At 34.1% G+C, this 18,363-nt stretch overlaps 1 protein-coding gene and 1 non-coding gene across 6 annotated transcripts in view; both read left to right on the forward strand.

Annotated features, from left to right (window-relative positions):
- The window catches only part of LOC118192095 (cell adhesion molecule Dscam1-like), a 1,228,438-nt gene that overhangs the window by 129,036 nt on the left and 1,081,039 nt on the right, over positions 1 to 18,363 (forward strand). The window lies entirely within an intron of this gene.
- TRNAT-GGU (transfer RNA threonine (anticodon GGU)) lies at positions 9,068 to 9,141 on the forward strand. The gene has a single exon. It is a non-coding gene; the product is annotated as a tRNA-Thr (tRNA).

An 18,363-nucleotide genomic window follows, 5' to 3' on the forward strand; every position in this document is an offset into this window, starting at 1 on the left:
GAATTTTATTTGTAAATATTCTTGTGATAATATTGTTTATTTAGTGTTTGCACTTTTCATTGCACTTTATTTTACTTATGTTAATTTTTTTTTTCACCGGAACCACAGTATCTAAGCTACTTTTTATCGGACGCACTTCTTTCAACTTGTATTCTAAATTTTGCAGCTCAATGTGCAAAAGTTCTTGACCACAAGGTCTTTTTTAGTTTGTTCTTCTTTCTTTCTTTAATTAAAGGTATGCCTTATATACTTCCACTTTTAAAGGGCGACTGGGTATTAGGGGACCCATTCTCCAAATCCTAGTGGTGAAGAATCATCATCCGCCACTTTTTAGTTCGGGCGCCACTGTAGAGTCATTAGGTTGTTTTGAAGCAGGAGACATGAAAAATCAGCAATGCCTGCGACGGGACTTCGAACCTTTACCTATCCAATACGCGCCGATTGCGTTACCTTTACACCACGAAGGCATGCAGAAAGAAGGGAGAAAAGACCTTTCTGGTACCCCATGCACTTTTACGTGTTTACCTGTTCTTTACGTCTGCATTAACGTTTTTGATTAATTATATTACTTAGTCCAGTAATTTTATTACTTATGTAACGGTATGAGGGACGCTGTACTAAGTATTTCCCAAATAGCTGTCATTCAATAAAAATATAAATTCGGAACTCGAATAAAAGGGCAGTTTCTGGCTCACCCCCTTTCTGAAGAAAGAAAGACGAGACACACATTCTCAGTGCTTAGCCGGAAACGCGCTCCCCCGAGGTTCCAGCTAGAGCAAACGAAATAGGCAAACCATTTACCAAAACTTTTCCACAGTTTTGGGAAATAGTCGCACTCTGGTGTGCAGAGTTTTATATCTCCCTTCGCAGCACAAACCATCCCACTCGTTCACGTTTTTATCCGAGGGTCGATGTTTCTTATTTATTTTTTCCCCTAACGAGGTAAAAACTGAATGCTCGCTCCGACCTTACAAATAAAAAGAAAACTTTTTTTTTTTATTTTTTTGAATCGACAGGAAAGAACGACGAATGGGTTCTGTGCAATTAACTGAGTTTTTCAAAGTTCTTCCTTTTTTGTACCTTTTTAGTTTTTTAAAGCTTCATTCTTATTTTTTGCTTGCGTTTTTTGTCGGTTGCTTTTATTTATTCAATGGACCATTTTTTTATCAAATTTCTCTTATTCTCTGTTGGAATTTTTTTTTCCTTGTTATTTTATTCATATTTATGCTATACTTTCTTTTCGTTCTACCGAAAGTGAATGCATTTTGTAGTCAGTTCCCTAATTCAGGATATGTAGAAACATTATGAACGCCAATAATTAATTTCTATATTGCATTATGTCCTCAGTTGCAAATCTGTATGCTGCCACACTTGTAAGGTGAAATCGAATTAATGGCACGCAATCATGTATTTCTCTGATAAACCACCTTCCTTCATACATTGTTATTTTTTATCTCCTGCATAGATTCATAATAATCCTTATAAAACTTTTATAGGAGAGTGTTAATTACTAGTCCTATAAATAAACTTTTCTTTTCTTTCATTTTCACCAATGGCTAATGTATTAAATCATAGAACAGCGGTATTGTTTTCCAGTTTAATTCCAGGCAGTCTCAGTAACCTTTGTGTCTCCTTTCATAAATTGGACAAAGCGTAGCGTAAAAGTGTCAGCTTTCATTGGAAACTCTTTTTGAAAGAAAACCAACCCTTATTTCAGATTGTTCTTAAGTACTTAACAATCAATTACGAACATATTAGCCCAAAGGGTTATTAATTTCAAACCGGAATTTTGTGTCGATTCACTTTTCAAACTGCTGGCACCAAATATTATCGCACTGTATTATATTTAAAGAAACTAATTGATGAAGAATTTTCATGAATGTTTCTAGCACTGTGAAAAACAGCCCTACCTAGAGCCATCAAATTCTGAATAAGTAGTTCTCCAACAGAAATGGGCATTTGCAATTTTAAATTTCGAATTTGTTTCATTATCCACTTAAAATTTTGTAAACCTTTAAAGAATTTTTGTTTAATAAACTTGTAGAGACATTAGGTATTTTTTGGAAGCAGGAAAAATGAAAAATAGCAAACGCCTTCGCCAGGAATCGAACCACGGACTTCTGGATTACCGGCCCAGCGTGCAGAACCACTACACCAGGAAGACACGGTAGGAAAGCGGGAGAAATACCTTATTATACTCCCCTTTTTAAAGGGCGACTGGGGTTTTTAGGTTACCCAATCGTCAAATCTCGGGTGTGGAGAATCCTCATCCAACACTCTTTTAGTTCGGGCGCCACTGTGGAGACATTAGGTATTTTTTGGAAGCAGGAAAGATGAAAAATAGCAAACGCCTTCGCCGTGAATCGAACCACGGATCTCTGGTGTACCGGCACAGCGTGCAGAACCACTACACCCCGAAGGCACGCTAGGAAAGCGGGAGAAATACCTTATAAACTCACCGATTTCAAAGCGAGCAATGGCAACAATTTGCGAAAAATAAAACATTTTTATCTCCAGCGCGCGAGACTGTGTATCGGAAATTTTGAAGATATGCTGTTTTTAAATATATTGTGATCTTACTGTCGAATAGAATTGTATGTGTATTAAGTGGGAAGAACATGATGTTTAACATGATGTTAAAACCGCCCTTTAGGCTTAATATAAAGTCTGAAAGCATTCATATTTTTTTTCAAGTCTTTATTTCAAATTAAAGGTTTGCAGTTTTATTAAAATTTCTAAAAATCAAATACTACTACTGCTACTCAAACTACTGCTAATATTACACTTTGTTTGGGATGCCTTTTTAAAACGTTTAATGCGTAGGATTATTTTGAAAAATTTTTAATTAAATATAATTTTTAATTGACTTTAATCTAAAATGCATTAGGCGAAAACACTTTTTTCTTCATTTTAAAAATTAGTTTTCTATTCGAGTTATTATTATTATTATTATTTTTTTTTCATTTCTTCCTTTGAGTTCATTTTCAACATGTGAATAAAATTTAGTTTCTTTGAAATGTCGTTTGATTGAAAGGAATATGACTCGAATTAACTTCTCGTAATGAATGCCAAATTTCGTAAAGAAGTAAGAAGCTCTAATTAGTAATTAGAAATACTTTTTTTCTCAATTCATGATTCATTGGATAATTAAAACATATCTCACGCATTTTGATACCAAAGGTAAAAGTTATGTTCATAAGCATAGACATTTCCTGAATCTGTGTAAGAAAAGTAATTGGAATTTAAGATGTGCTTTGAATGTACAAAATACGTGATAACGGTTTTGAATGCGTCTTGAATGTAATTTGCAGTACAGCTTTGGCAGGCTTTATTAAGATTGTTTTATTCTTCCTTTCAATGAATTCAGAAGTTACCCACAATATTTCTTTCGGATCTTTATTACATGTCATAGCTTTCCCAATAATGAAATATATTTCCGCGACATTACTAAAATAGTCACATTTCTGTTTAAAAGGGAACATTATTAGTTAGTATTTCAAATATATTTCTCCGTGTTTTGAATTTTACTGAGAGTTGAATTTAAATTTGTCTTCGTGTTTATAAGACATAAAAACCGAACTAAAGACCATTTTCATTTTTGAATAAGAGATTCTTTTAAGGAAATAATTCTTATTAATAATAAACTAAGCCTAAATACGTAACAGTTTATACTTTTTTACGTTGCTGCCATATTGCAATTGTAGAGAGACATTCATATGAATTACACTTATATTAGCACATAACATAGAAAAATAAACTTCACTATGTGTAGTGATACATTAACCTCGTAACATTTATGTTACTTAATGAAGTTATAAGATATTTTCTCTCTTCTTTCAGCATGCCTTCGTGGTGTATCGGTTAGCACACTCGGCGCGTATTCGAGGACTCTAGATTCGAGTCTCGGAAAGGACGTTTCTCATTTTTCATGTCTCCTTCTTCAAAATAAACCTAATAACTCTACAGTGGCGACCCAACTAATAAAGGTGGTGGATGATGATTCTTCACCACCAGGATTTGGCGATTGGGTCCTCTAATTCCCAGTCTCCCTTTCCCTCTTTTCAGCGTGTCTACGCGGTGTAGCGGGTAGCACACTCGGCGCGTATTCGCGAGGTGCAGGTTCGAGTAGTGGCGAGAGCATTGCTCATTTTTCATAACTCTTGCTTCAAAATCCTAAAGACTCTACAGACTTAACCTATAACTTTGCTATATTTCATGTAGTGCTAGTTGACATTATTCGTAATATTTTAACATCACTACTTTCATATAGTTAAATATATATGTTATTGTTTGCATATAAAGATATAGCATGTAAAGTCTACATTACATAATGAAGACCTGTTGTTTTTATAAGTCTTTCGATGATGTTCTAGTAAAGGTTATCTTCTTTTAACAGATTTACACTAATTCTAAATTTAGGATTTTCGCGAATTAGATTTCTTATTTAAAAATTTCCTTACAGATTTTCACTTCTCCTTCTATTCTAGTTACAGTTCATCTAACAGAAGTAAAGTATTTGATGTGTTCTTATTAGCCGAAAAGGTGTATAAGTCTCGAAAAAGCATTTTGCGCCGAATCACTAAAAGCGTTGAATCCCTTTACAAATTGTTGCCATCAAATATTATCGCCATGTATTATATTTACAGATATTAAATACTGAAGAATCTGCATGAAAGCACGTAAATTTCTCGCAATGTGAAAAAACAAAAGTACATAGAGCTATCAAATTTTGAAAAGCGTAATCTCCATCTCAAACGTGCGCACTTGGAAGCCCGAATTTTGAATTTCGAACATGTTTTATTCTTTCTTCCATGTTTCGTGAAATCGAATTTTTGATCAAGGCACTCAATAGTTTCAAATCGAGCAGTGGCAACACTGTACGAAATAAAACATTTTTATCTCCAGCGCACGAGATTGTATATCGGAAATTCTAAAGATATGCTGCTTTTAATATTTTCTGATTTTGCTGTTAAATCGAATTTTATAGGCCGTAAGCTCCAAGAAATTGTATTTAATAAATAAAGTAAACACACAAAACCTTAATAATGAAAAGAAAAGAAAGGCCAAAACTCTCCAAACGCCATTTTGCGTCGAATTCCTAAAAGCCATGAATCACTTTTCATATTGTTGCCACCAAATGTCCTGTATTATATTTTAAAAAAATTAAATCACGAAGAATCTGGATTAATATATTATGTTTCTCGCATTGTGAAAATCTAACGTTACCTAGAGCCTCACATTCTGAATAACGTAGCCCTCAACCCAAATATGGACACACGGAAGCCCGAATTTGGAACTTGGAATTTGTTTTATTATCTACTTCATATTTTGTAAACTTTTAATGAATTTTTGATTAAGAAACTCAACGATTTTAAATGTTTTACTTCGGCAGTGGCAACACTTCCCGAAGTAAAACATTTTTATCTGCAGCGCACGAGTCTATGTATATAAAATTCTAAAGATATGCTGTTTTTATGTATTTTTAGCCCAAATACTGTCGAAATGTGTATGTGTGTGTGAATGAAAAAAAATGCCCCTCTGGACGTAATATAAAATCTGAATTCTTTTAGAATTTTTATGCCTTTTGTTTTTTAAGTTAATGACATTTTATATATTCCATTATAGTTTGTAGTATGGTAACACTGAGGAAGCCGATCAGCTCCTCCATATTGCCTATTGATCTCCGCTTTTACGGGAGGAGGAGGTTTCAAATTCCTTAATTCTGAAATTTCAGGTATGCATTCTTCTGTTGTTGCATTAAGCTAGTGTTTTCTAACAATTATGCCAGTCTTGTTATTCTATTCCTTCATTTTGTCATTAAAGACATTCTCCCTCCTTTCTGCATGCCTTCGTGGTGTAACAGTATAACACTCAACTCGTATTCGAGAGGTTCAGGTTCGAGACCCGGTGAGGGCATAGCTCTTTTTTTTTTTTTTTTTTTTTCTTCTTGTCTCCTGTTTCAAAACAACCTAACGACTCTACAGTGGCAGCCGAATTAAAAGGTGTTGTATGATGATTCCTCACCACTAGGATTTGACTATTGGTCCTCTAATCATCAGTCGCCTTTTAAAAGGGAGAGTATATAAGATATTTTCTCCCTCCTTTCTGTATACCTTCGTGATTTAGCCATACTCGACGCGTATTCGAAAGGTCCAAGTTCGAGTACCGGCAAGCGCATTTTTCATTTGTCATGTCTCCTGCTTCTAAAAAATCCTTACGACTCTATAATCTTCATGTCGTAACTCTCGTCTTTGGAAACGGTTCCGTTATTTCTTCTGTCCAATATACTGCCCTTCATACTATCCCGTGCTTTTTAAACGGAAAGGCACTACTTTTCATCGTCTGTTTCCGTGAGAATTTCCACAAGCTTTCAACACAGCCGCTGTGATTTTTAATACACCGGCATGAGGTAAGGTTTATAATGAGCATGAACTTTATCAGGCTTATTAGAAATGTTTGATAACTTTCCAGTTATCCGAGTACACTGGAAATCCCGACGCGTTTTGAAATAAATCGGATTTTCAGTTAGTTTATTAAAAAAACCTTACGTTTAAATTATTTCAAAAGATGACACTTTGGTGTTGTCTCATACGTCTTGTAACTGAAAGCAGTTGACTAGCAGTAGTGGAAAATGATATGTCGTAAAATTACCCATAATTTAAAAAGAAATTTAGATCATTATTCGAAAAATGGGCACAAACACTACAGCAATTTGCGCAACAAAATATTTTATGAAAAACAAAATTTGTCAAAATGAATATCACGTCACGTTTAGAAGATATAACGTACCTAAATTGCTAAGAAGACAGATGCGCCATTTAAAAACTCTCTAAAAGTTCCATCCTGCACAAGCAAGATTTAGCTCAGCTTTTTGTCACACCACTTTAACGCCTCAAGGAAAAAAGAAAAAAAAAGTAAAAAAAAAAAAGAGAGGAGCCATATAAATTGCTTCCTGAAAGATAATCGATACTTATGATTCACTTCTCTAGTGGACAAGGTATACATTTTCGGCAAGGTGCTAAATTCTACTCTAAAGTGACAGGAGAAAAATCAAATGGGACTTCTTTATCCTTCTGTATTTGATCGTTTGGAATTACTTTTGAGAATTTATAATATATTTCGTAATAAGAAGAGGACGTGTTCTAAATTGAATATCTTTCCTTTTATTTATATTTATCAATTTTACAAGAATTAATTTTATTCTCCTTCTCTTGTTATTTAAGTGTCTTATTGTTTTCCCTTTTTTAAATATAAAAAAATGTATACATTAAACTATTTTTTGGTTTCAGTTTTATTCGTGCAGTGTGTTTAAGATGCCAAGGAAAAACGCAGAACGAAGAAACATTTACATTTTAATTGAAAGAGCCGTTGGTGACTAATTACCTCTCGTGAATGTACTTTCATGGAAAACGAAGGCACTTTTTTTCAATAAGCATTCGTTTTTTCATTTCTGTAATTGCTTTTTTTTAATGTGTCAAATATTTGAATTTTTATGTTTACGTGATTATTTTCACCCTTAATACAGGTACTCTGTTATTATTTATATGTGTAATTATTTTTTTACATTAAAATTCAAATGCATTCCGTAAATTAAGCATTCACATGACTCATTAACACTCAAAGCGCATTACATAAATGATAATTTCTTGAATATTTCTGGCCCAAAATGAGATAAAATATTTATATTTTAAGGTCTAAATAAAATTCAAGAATAGCAGTTTTTAATGAGAATATGAAGTCAAATTCAAATTTGAAATTTAAAAGTTTTTTACAATAAAGAATTAGTAAGCATCTACTACTTAAGAGGGAACTTAAGAACAGTTTTTTTCTAAACTATCATAGCCTGTTCCGAGCATTAAAAAAATTTAAAATGGAAAATGAAGTTTACGGACGTAAGTGAATCTCAGAACGTTAACCATTACAGTTTTTAATATTTAATATTTTTGCATGCGTTTGGATTCGTAATAGACTGAATGCAGAAGTCCAATAATATGTTAGTAAAACATTTATTTTTATCAAGAGAAATATTTCAGAGCGCTTGAATCTGTCACAGAAGTATTCGTACAAGTGTTCACAGTATCACACAGTATAATCAGTATTTACACTTCAACCTACTAAGAGCGTTAATCACAACGCAATGCGAAGCTCGTCTAAAAGAAAAGCTAACTCGGATTTATCGCATTTCACGGGGAACTACACCTCACAACAACAGTAACTAAGCAACTAAATTCAGAAGCTGTCTCTCTCTCCTTGCTTTTATAATTTTCAACTGGCCGCCGAGATACTTCTAGTACTTTCTGCTTCTCGAAATTACTGGAAAGCAGTCAGAGTGTGGGATTACGGTTAGAGCTAAGATAGCGGTCAATTACTTTTATTCAAGTTCAATGAATATTACCGTGATTCAGGGGCCGTACCCAAAAGTCGCCAAATAGTCTCTAAATTTGGCCATTTCTTGCCTAATATGGAAACAAAATAAGTCTCTAAAACCCTTGTCAGCTTGGCGATAACTGGCCAGATTACAGATATACCCATTTGCTCAATGTTAAATGCACTTGCCCCTGTATTTTTACTTTCCCGGAATAAATTTCTTTTAAAAATTTGTTTTGCGTTATATTGCACAGAAAAATACAACAGTTTCACTTATAATTAAAATAAATTACCTATCTAAGAAAAAAAATTAGTAACAATATAAATATTAAATGACACTAAAAGCGTAAAAATTACAAAACATGCGTTTAATCCTAATTATTTGATATCAGTTGAATATTTTGAACAATTACACACCAATCACTGACGATTAGTCTATTAATCTAAGGATTTAAAGGACCGATTTCCTTGAAGTGAAAAAGTTTCCAGAACGAAATTTTTTAAAGCAACACTAATACATTCGTTCTGTTAAGAAATCAACACCAGAAACTTCACATATCTCTCTGTGAGCCTCAGCCGCTTTTTTGCGTTTAAGAAAATAAAAACGTTAAATATGTCGAAAAGGTATATTTTTGCACCTCATCTTCAAATTGACTGTAAGCTAACAGCTTATAAGGTGTTTCTCCAGCCTTCCTAGCCTGCCTTCGTAGTGCAGTGGTTCTGCACGCTGGACCGGTAATCCAGAGGTCCGTGGTTCGATTCCCGGCGAAGGCGGTTGTTAATTTTTCATCTTCCCTGCTTCCAAAAAATACCTAATGTCTCTACAAGCTTAAGCAAAAGTTCACATAATTTATTTCTGTAGCAACCTCAAAGTGTCACCTGCAAATCTGAAATAAGATAAAATATATATTAAAAAAAAAAAAAAAAAAAAAAGTCTATAAGCTTTCAGATTTTACATTACTCCCAAAGGGACTTTTTTTTAACCTTTTGTATATTGCCTTTATTTATTAAATATCATGTTCTTCGCGCTTAAATCATAAAATTCAATTCAACAGCAATATCGCAAGATAATGTTTTTTTTGAAATGAGCATACTTTTTAGAATTTCTAATATACAGTCTCGCGCGCTGGAGATAATTTTTTTTTTCCGTACAGTGTTGCCATTGCTCGCTTCAATATGGTTGAGTTTGTTAATCAAAAATTCGTTAAAGTGTTACAAAATATGAAATCGATAATAAAACAAATTCAAAATTTCAAATTTGGGGTTTCAGATACCCGTTTTTGCAGTAAGATTACATCATTCAAAATTGAATGGCTCTAGGTACGTTTGTTTTATCGTAATGTGAGAAACGTGCATACATTTATGCAGATTCTTCATTGTTTAATTTCTTTAAATATAACACAGGGCGATAACATTTGGTGGCAACAATTTGAAAAGTGAAACGGATATTTAAAATTTTCGACTCAAATTGCCAAAACGAAATTAATTGCTTTTTGGGCTAAAAGAATATAAGATTGACAGGAGAATAATAATACACACATAAGGCTATACTGTTAAAAATTTTATCAACTTTGTACTAGTAAAATTTTTTGATCATTAAATAGATAATTGAAAGTTCACTTACCTTCTAAATAGGGCTGCCCTGAACTGCCTTCTTTCCTTCTTGTCGGTATCCGTCTCTGTAATGAACTTCGATTCACTGCGAAACACAGCTATAAACCTTTTAAGAAATTTTAATTCATATGAAAGATATCTACAAAATATTTACAAGTTATAATGATTACAAGCATAATTTATACGGAGACGTTATATATCTGTTAGACGGAGCATATCGTTATACATCTGTTAGACGCGTCAGCCGTTCAACTGACTACTTTTAGTATCTTTCGCCAGAGGGCGTCCGTGGAAGTAAAGTTCTAGTAAGCAAACGCGACACTCCCACCTTGAGATCCAGTATCAACAGAGGATGGACCTCAACTGACCTGTAGTTCAAGTCTTTTGAGATTTCGTCATACGTCAAGTTCTGTACCTCACTTGCATATCTGACTCAGGTGTAAAGTTGAGTTCAAGAGGTATGAGGTTCTTAGTAGGTCTTATAATCTCCCCTTGTGCAGTTTTCAGTTTCACTAATCTAATGTGTCCGTCGTGGGATGGAAAAATTTCCACGATTCTAGCTAGGGGCCAGTTTATCCTTTTTTCGTTGTTGGACACAATTACAAGATCACCAACTTTCACAGAAGATGGTTCGCGGATGAATTTTGAGCTTTGTTTTAGTTGCCCTAAATATTCTGATCGAAATCTTTTTCGTAAATTTTTTCTCAATTTGGATCTGTAAAGGTATCTTTTATTGATGGATTTAGAATCCAAAAGATCTAATTCAGAAACTCCAGTCTCTGGAATTTCTGTTAGAAACATTGCTGGGGTGAGATCTCTTAAATCCTTTACGTCTTCTGACAAATACGTGAAAGGACGGTTGTTCATAATGCTCTCGCAGTCACAAATGATTGTCAACAATTCTTTGTAGTTCAGAGAAGATTTTCCTAGTACCTTTCGAAGAATTCTCTTTAGTACTCCAATTAATCTTTCCCACCACCCTCCCCACCATGGCGAGGAAGGGGGAATAAATTTCCATTCAATTTTCTTAACTGTTGCTTTCTCTAAGATAGAATTCCAATCTATGGTCTTAAACAAATTATTTGATCCAACAAAATTGGTTCCATTGTCAGAGTATACAGTGACAGGTCTACCCCTTCGAGCGATGAATCGCCTGAACGCGTGCAGGAAACTTTCAGTTGATAGAGATGAGACTAGCTCTAAGTGAACTGCTCTATATATTGCGCAAGTAAAAATGACGATCCATGTTTTTTGGCCTTCTTTTAAAATTAAGGGACCCGTCAGATCAACACCAATAATCTCAAAAATTAAAGCATCTCTTATTCTGTCTTCAGGTAGTGACGCTTGAGGAATCTTGTATGAATCGAACCTTCGACATCGTACACAGTTTTGGATAACCTTGCGTACGGTCTTCCTACTCTTTATGATCCAATATTTTTCACGCAAAGCGCACATAACGAATTGTACTCCAGCGTGACTTAGCTTTCATGTTCAGATTTGATCAGTTTTAATACTAATGGATGTTCTGAGGGAAGTAAAACTGGGTAACGAAAGTCAGCATCATCGTCTCTCTGAAAGATACGTGTCTTCACTTTTATAAGGCCATTGGAGTCCATGATAGGTTCTAAAGCACGTATTCTTTGATCTTTCAACCCTTCGGAAGATTCTCGTTGGATGAGTCGGAAAACCACTGTTTCAGCTCCTTTTAGTTTCTCAACTGAAATTCTGCCTGAGTTCTTTCAGATGGTGGTGTTGTAACATTTTTAATGAATCTAAAGATCCAAGATACCACCTTTATGATCTTTTCGAATTTTGAAATATTGTCAAAAAGGTTAAATTTATCTGTATTCGTATTATTGCTGGCTGAAACCACAGTTCGTTTTCTCACTCCATTTACTATATCGAAGTCAGGATGTTCTCCATCTGCAATAGGCCACTCTTCTGGAGGTCGATAGATCCAATCTGATCCTTTCCACCATTCGGATTTCCTCAATTCTTTTGCAGAGCAACCGCGTGATGGCAAATCCGAACGATTAAACTTTCCGGGAATGTGATGCCAGTGATCTGGGTTACTCAATTTTCGAATCTCATTTACTCGATTGGCTACAAAAGTGGACCAATTTTCTTTCTGTTTTATCCGAAAGAGAGCATTTGTGGAATCCGTCCAGTAAAAAAATGGAACCTCTTTTAATTTCACGTCTTCTCTTATTGTATGAGAGAGCCTGGCTCCAATAGTGCAAGCGAATATCTCTAGTCGAGGTATGGTGAGTGCTTTTAGCGGAGCAACTCTTGCTTTAGATTGTATCAATTGACAAGTGACTCCACTCTCACCGCTGTGTCTAAGAAAAATGCAGGTCGCATACGCGTCCTTGCTTGCGTCCGAAAATACATGCAGAGTGGTACTTTCGTCTATTTTGGGAAGCAATCTAGGAATTTTGATGTCTTTCAAATATTTTAACTGAGATGACCATGTGAAAAATTTCCTTGCTAGATCATTCGGCAGATTAGTATCCCCGTTAATTTTCTGTTTCCAGCACTCTTGCAAAATCAATTTAGGCATGAGAGTAACTGGACTAGTAAACCCAATTGGGTCAAAGATTTTACTCAATTCGGAAAGAACAGATCTTTTGCTCAATACAGGGTTTTCTTCATATTTTATGTGACAAGACAAAGTATCGTCAAACAAGTCCCATTTCAATCCCAATACTGACATAACATCTTCATAATCTTTATCAGAAAGGTTTAGAATTGAAGTTTCATTTTTAAGTCTATTATGTTTGCAACCTCTTAGGTCAAATTTTGCAGTAGCCATTATTTCTCTAGATCCTTTGATAAATGAGTTTAATTCTTCAATTGATTCCACACTCGCTACGCAGTTATCCACATACATGGCTTTCTTTAGCTTTGAAGCTATTTCCTGATGATGTTTTGGTACATTTTCCAAATGGTAGTTAATCATGGCAGCGAGTAAAAAGGAGCTGGCGTTTACGCCGAATACAACCCTTCGGTGCCGATATATAGTCAGTTTTTCAGGCTGTCCTTTCTCCCACCATAGGAACCGGAGAAAATCTCGATCCGCTGGGTTCACACCTATCTGAAGAAATTCTCTTTTTATATCCGAAATTACTCCATACTTCCCCTCTCGAAATTTTGTCAAAATTTTGGGGATCAATTCAAGATAATTAGGACCCTTTTCCAGGCAGTCGTTCAGAGATACCGAATTTTTCTCCTTTGCAGATGCGTCGAACACTGGTCGAATTTTGGTAGTCGAATTTTCCCGAAACACTGCTCTATGTGGCAGATAATGCCCTTTGATCTTTTCTGCCTCCGAAATATGGATAGGTTCAATTATTCCCTCTTCTACCCAATCCTTTAAAACAGTTTCGTAGGCTTCTAAGGAATTCTTTGTCTGAAGGGTTTTCACGCAAGACTCCAGACGCTTTTCTGCAAGGATTCTATTATCTGGCAACTCAAGATGAATTCGAAGCCATGGCAGTGACACCTGATATCTTCATCTCTTTATAAAGTACGGATAAAATTTTCTGTAGCCTTTTGTATTTCTTGTTTTGTTTGCGAAAGAGCTGGTTCAGTTATTCCGATAGAATCAAGAGACCACAAGTCACAAATGTTTCTGTCACTAATGTGTAGTGATAAAAGAACTTCATTAAAATTGTTTCCCTTTACCTTCGTTCTCCCTAATATTGTCCAACCAAGGTGTGTATTCATCGCTACTAAACTCTCCGTTACGTGTTTTATTTCCCCTGTAAAGAGTTTTCCGGCATAATCTGCTCCTACAAGCATGTGTGTTTCGTTAGGGTGTTTTTCAAATAAACAAGAATTCTCATTAGTTACATCACTGGTAAATTTTGTAACCTCTAAGTTTCTTTAATCATTCCCTATCCTCCAATTTTGGAATATGTGAGCATATGGTTTTTTGGCTCAAAACTTCCATTTCGCATGTGAATCCTGTTTCTGGATTATTTAACTTAATCAGGTACTTGTTGTGATTTTCCCTTTTTTCTATCCCTCCAAAAAGCCCATTAGTCACACTTTCCTGACCTAAAGATTTTAGTTTTAATTTCTCCGCAAGAAATGTGCTGATATATGATCTGCTACTTCCGGTATCCAGAATTATTCGTATAAAATTGCTTTCACCATCTCCATAAACATTGACAATTAAAGTTTGCAAGATTACACTTTCATAGGATGAATTATTCGTTAAGGCCTTATTTTCAATTTGTTCTTCCTTAATTTCTCCGTTTTCGGTTTTAAAACACATTATAGTAGCATGTCGTTGTTTACATAATTCACACCTTATTCTAGAAGTGCAATTAAAACTAAGGTGCCGTGGGTGTAAACAGTGATAACATATTCCTTTCGCTTTGCATTTCTCCCTTTTTTTCTCAGTAGACCATAAAGATGCTTGTTTACACGTTATAGACTCGTGATCAGAAGAGTCGCAGAAAACACATGGTGTTTGTCCCCCCCGCAAACTTGCGTTCGTCAACTCCGAAGCTGTGTGTTTCGCAATAGGTCTGGTTTCACTCAGTTTGTTATGCTTTTGCGGCGCCGCCTTTGGCTGGACCGTCTGGAATGTACGTTCCCGCGCAACTAACTGTTCAGAAAGAAATTCCACTAGGTGATTCAAATCGTAATTTGATTTTCGAACTGTTTTATTATATTCCTAAACCAAATCTGCGGGCAATGTTTTAAGCAAAATAGGCGTTAATAAAGCTCCATATGTTTCTGAGGTCATATTTAATGATTCAAGACATCGAATATGTTTCTGTATATAATTGAATAACTTACGGAAATTTTGAATGTCATTAGAATCCTTTAGAGGTCTTATTTTCAGTAATTTATCTATATGGGCGTTTATCAGTACATCTTTATTTCCAAATCTTTCTGTGAGGAGTTTAACTGAAGTTTCGTAATTTTCTTCGGTTAAATCGAAACCGTCAATGGTGTTATAAGCAGTACCTCCCAAAAAGGATTTTAAATAATTAAATTTGCTTATGGCGTCAAGCGTTTTATTTTGGTGTATGGCTGATGAAAAAGTTTTCCAAAATGTCAGCCATTCGCAGCTCTCGCCATAAAACTTCGGAATCGTAAGTTTAGGAAGCTTCATTATGATTTTCGATTTTAACGTTTTCTATAATACTTTCACTTAACTGTTCAGTGCTTCTTAACACACTAAATTTTTGTTGTTCTATATCAATTTCTTTCAATTTTTTGTTAGCTTTGTACTTAAATGTAGTTATTCTTTCACGATATTCGTCAACACCGTTTAATTCCTGGTCAAGATACTTTATGTCTATTAATTTTTTTATATCGGCATCTATTTGTTTTAACTCGTTCAATTTTTCATTTAAGAGTTCTAAGGAAATTTCTAGTTCCTCTGCATTCACTTCTGTTTTTGGTAATTCAGTTTCGATTCGGCCAATTAATTTTGTAAAGGCAGCCCTTATGTGCCACGTTTCCTTTTCAATGTATCGATGAATTCCGTCATTATTTAATATTCAATAATTCAACAACTATCAGCAATCACTAATTATTTATGCTTATGTATTATCTATATAACTGATATTAATTTAGACAGTTTCAATAGTTAGGAAAACAGCAGTTACTGGCAGTCCCTGTTCGGGCGCCATGTTAAAAATGATCAAAAAATTTTAATAGTACATCAACTTTGTACTATTAAAATTTTTTGATCATTAAATAGATAAGTGAAAGTTCACTTACCTTCTAAATAGGGCTGCCCTGAACTGCTTTCTTTCCTTCTTGTCGGTATCCGACTCTGTAATGAACTTCGATTCACTGCGAAACACAGCTATAAACCTTTTAAGAAATTTTAATTCATATGAAAGATATCTACAAAATATTTACAAGTTATAATGATTACAAGCATAATTTATACGGAGACGGTCTATCGTCATACATCTGTTAGACGCGTCAGCCGTTCAACTGACTACTTTTAGTATCTTTCGCCAGAGGGCGTCCGTGGAAGTAAAGTTCTAGTAAGCAAACGCGACATATACACTTGTACAAATCCGAAGTTAGTTCTTTTCAAACCGAATAATAGCATAAAGGCTTCGATCTTGCTTACCATTATTATTACTTGAGAAAATAGGATTCAGTATTTGATACCGGAAAAGTTTTTGATACTGATTGCAAAACTACTTGAAATCGATTTAATTCAATGTTTCTAATCAAAGTTTAGTTCAAATTTAATTCAAAGTTTCTAATCAAAGTTTAGTTCAAATTTAATTCAAAGTTTCTAATCAAAGTTTATTTCAAATTTAATTCAAAGTTTCTAATCAAAGTTTAGTTCAAATTTAATTCAAAGTTTCTAAACTAATTGTAATCGACTGTGTCCAAAATAGTCCATGAATAAATTTAAACAATATTATCATATATAAAAAAAAATAAATTGTACGATTATCAAATATATGGAAATCGTAAACTTTGATTACTTTAATATCATTTTCTAGTCGTAAGTCAAGTCACCCATGGTCATATGCCACTTCCAACACAGGTGTCACATTGCATAAGAATATAACCGTAAAATTTAAGCATTAAAATAAATCGAAGAAGATTTAAAATGCATTGAGCCAAATGGAATCTGCGTTTATGCAGGGAAAGGAATTTAAATTATTCTATCATTTTGTAATCGAGCTCAAGAAAAGGAACAGAATAATAAAAAAAGAGTTAAAGGTTTCGATGTTTTCGGAAGCGTCTCATCTTTCCTATCGTAATTCAAAAAGTTCCAAAAAAAAAAAAAAAGAAGCAAAAATAAAGAAATACACTTCCCCAAAAGCGTCCGCAACGCCACGAATAACCGTTCAAACCAATGGTAGATAAGGAAAAAAATATGGTTCGTCATATATCGCTGCGAAAATGATAGCAGAAAAATATATGGATATATCTTCACCTGGCACAAAGCGGAAAGTACTGAGGTAGAGAAACTTGCGAGTGCCACTGGTGTAAGTCCAATTTGCTAGAGATAGACAAATCAAAATATATGACTTACTTGATCTTGTTGTGGTTATTTCAGACAGATCAAAAACTGCCTCTTATCCATTAAATATATATAAACTTGTTCTTCCTTTGTGATACTCATTTTTACATTAAAATTTCTCTGGAATAGTTGCTAAAAAGCTGTCAACTAAATACGTATACGAAGAATGAAAATACATTTCCCTGCGATATTTGTATTGACTATGATACTAGTCTCCATCTCAAACATCTGCGAATGCAATAGCTTTTTTAACAATTAGAACATAAATAGTATTTTACAAATAATAATGAAAATTATATTCAAATAACTTTTTATGTATATGGTTAAACTAACATTTCAACTTAATCATTGATTTTTATATTTATAGCAGAAAAGTCGAGGCCCTCCTAATCAGCTTAATTTTAACTGGGATATCATATTTTTTTAGAATTAAATATATTCCTTCATTCTCTTCTTTTTCACGTTTCCAGATTACTCTTGCTTCAGAGAATCATTATCCATGTATAAATATTGCCTATTATTCAAATCGCATTGAAAGAATTTAAGACGTAGGACGGTTTTAGTACATTTATTACTGTAAGGTATTTTAAAAAAACTTTGTGGATTAAGAATTCCTGCAAGTGAACTGTCTGGTCAACTGCAGTTCGCATTAAAAAATATTTGATGTAAACTTCTTGAATTCTACTTTACCAATCGCATTACTTTATTTATTTATTACTTTATTTTACCAATCGCATTACTGCAGAGAGTTACTGCAAAACTAGAAATGAGATATAGGACGTATGAGATAGAACATTGAGAATAGTTTATCTATCATTGTTTTTCCCAGGTTAGTCAAGATGTCTGTACCATAATAAAATGGTGTTGATTAATATCTGAGAAATATTGGTCAGTATGAAATAAAACATATTGTCTGCAATACAGTCATAAAAGCTGCAAATGGTTTATCAAAATTTACTCGTTATAGTGTGCATCAGTATATTTACAAGGAAAAGCCTTGAAGAATATTCTTTGTAATAGAAGAAGAGGAGGACAAATATTATGATAATATATTATCTCAAATATATGCATTTGTTGTAGAGGCAGGTTACATTTTCAATGATTTTAAAGAATATCGTTTACTTCTTGCCTTTCCACAAATAGCTAAAAGAAACAAAAATACTTTCGTTAGGTAACTACGTACCGGGTACCTCGTTCTGCATGTTTCGCTATGTACAGCATTCCTCGAAACACTAAATGTGAAATTTGAAAAGAGATAGAGTACATCGATGTGAACATACTCACGTTGGAAAGAGTCCAAAGTGATAGGCATCGCTTTAACCCTTTCCGGCACGCTACTTTTTAAAGTCGGAGTTTATTTTGTG

This window comes from Stegodyphus dumicola, chromosome 9 (assembly GCF_044657685.1).
Source record: "Stegodyphus dumicola isolate Sdum_Otavi_A_Nest chromosome 9, ASM4465768v1".
NCBI lineage: Eukaryota > Metazoa > Arthropoda > Arachnida > Araneae > Eresidae > Stegodyphus > Stegodyphus dumicola.